Source organism: Arachis hypogaea, chromosome 11, assembly GCF_003086295.3.
Source record: "Arachis hypogaea cultivar Tifrunner chromosome 11, arahy.Tifrunner.gnm2.J5K5, whole genome shotgun sequence".
NCBI classification, from domain to species: domain Eukaryota; kingdom Viridiplantae; phylum Streptophyta; class Magnoliopsida; order Fabales; family Fabaceae; genus Arachis; species Arachis hypogaea.
The window spans coordinates 122,427,144-122,429,244 of NC_092046.1; the positions used below are offsets into that span (position 1 = coordinate 122,427,144).

Genomic DNA, 2,101 nt, shown 5'->3' on the forward strand with positions numbered 1-2,101 from the left:
ATACTTGTTCAAGCTGATCCTGAACCTGAAAGGACCTTAAAGAGAAAGCTAAGAGAAGCTAAAGAACAATTCTGTTTAGAGGGCCTAACAGAACTCTTCAAAGAAGAAGAAACCATGGCAGCCGAAAACAACAACAATGCCAACAATGCAAGGAAGGTGCTTGGTGACTTTACTGCACCTACTCCTGATTTCTATGGGAGAAGCATCTCAATCCCTGCCATTGGAGCAAACAACTTTGAGCTTAAGCCTCAATTAGTTTCTCTAATGCAACAGAATTGCAAGTTTCATGGACTTCCATTGGAAGATCCTCATCAGTTTTTTAGCTGTGTTCTTACAAATCTGTGACACTGTCAAGACCAATGGGGTTGACCCTGAAGTCTACAGACTTATGCTTTTTCCTTTTGCTGTAAGAGACAGAGCTAGGACATGGTTGTATTCACAACCTAAAGAAAGCCTGAACTCTTGGGAAAAGCTAGTCAATGCCTTCTTGGCAAAGTTCTTTCCACCTCAAAAATTGAGCAAGCTTAGAGTGGAAGTCCAAACCTTTAGACAGAAGGGTGGTGAGTCCCTCTATGAAGCTTGGGAGATATACAAGCAATTGATCAGAACGTGCCCTTCTGACATGCTTTCAGAATGGAGCATCATAGGAATCTTCTATGATGGTCTGTCTGAACTATCCAAGATGTCATTGGATAGCTTTGTTGGAGGATCTCTTCATCTGAAGAAGACACCTGCAGAAGCTCAAGAACTCATTGAAATGGTTGCAAATAACTAATTCATGTACACTTCTGAAAAGAATCCTGTGAATAATGGGACAGCTCAGAAGAAAGGAGTCCTTGAGATTGAAACTCTGAATGCCATATTGGCTCAGAATAAAATATTGACCCAACAAGTCAATATGATTTCTCAGAGTCTGTCTGGAATGCAAGTAGCAACAGGCAGTACTAAGGAAGCTTCCTCTGAAGAAGAAGCTTATGATCCTGAGAACCCAGCAATAGAAGAGGTGAATTACATGGGATAATCCTATGGAAACACCTATAATCCTTCATGGAGAAATCATCCAAATCTCTCATGGAAGGATCAACAGAGACCTCAACAAGGTTTCAATAACAATAATGGTGGAAGAAACAGGTTTAGCAATAGCAAGCCTTTTCCATCATCTTCTCCACAACAGACAGAGAATTCTAAGCAAGACCACTCTGACTTAACAACCATTGTCTCTGATCTAATCAAAACCACTCAAAGTTTCATGACTGAAACAAGGTCCTCCATTAGAAATTTAGAGGCACAATTGGGTCAGCTAAGTAAGAAAATTACTGAACTCCCTCCTAGCACTCTCCCAAGCAATACAGAAGAGAATCCAAAAAGAGAGTGCAAGGCCATAACCACATCTCACATGGCCGAACATGGAGAGGAGGAAGAGGCAGTGATTCCCACTGCGGAAGACCTCAATGGACACCCACTGACCTCCATGGAGTTCCCTGATGAGCAACCATGGGAATCTGAGGCTAACACTGAGACCATAGAGATTCCATTAAATTTACTTTTGCCATTCATGAGCTCTGATGAGTATTCTTTCTCTAAAGAGGATGAAGATGTCACTGAAGAGCAAGTTGCTAAGTACCTTGGAGCAATCATGAAGTTAAATACCAAGTTATTTGGTAATGAGACTTGGGAGGATGAACCTCCATTGCTCATCAAAGAACTGGATGACTTGACTAGGCAGAGATTACCTCAAAAGAGACAGGACCCTGGAAAGTTCTCAATCCCTTGTACCATAGGCACCATGACCTTTGAGAAGGCTCTGTGTGACCTAGGGTCAAGCATAAACCTTATGCCTCTCTCTGTAATGGAGAAGCTAGGGATCATTGAGGTACAAGCTGCAAGAATCTCACTAGAGATGGCAGACAATTCAAAGAAACAGGCTTATGGACTGTTAGAGGATGTCTTAGTAAAGGTTGAAGACCATTACATCCCTGCTGATTTCATAGTCCTAGAGACTGGAAAGTGTATGAATGAATCCATCATCCTTGGTAGACCCTTCTAGCCACAGCAAAAGCTGTGATTGATGTTGACAGAGGAGAATTGATCATTCAAGTGA

At 41.8% G+C, this 2,101-nt stretch overlaps 1 non-coding gene across 1 annotated transcript; it reads right to left on the reverse strand.

Annotated features, from left to right (window-relative positions):
* Positions 1 to 520: 520 nt before the first annotated feature.
* LOC112724954 (small nucleolar RNA R71) lies at positions 521 to 628 on the reverse strand. Its single transcript, XR_003164091.1, has one exon. It is a non-coding gene; the product is annotated as a small nucleolar RNA R71 (small nucleolar RNA).
* Positions 629 to 2,101: the final 1,473 nt, after the last annotated feature.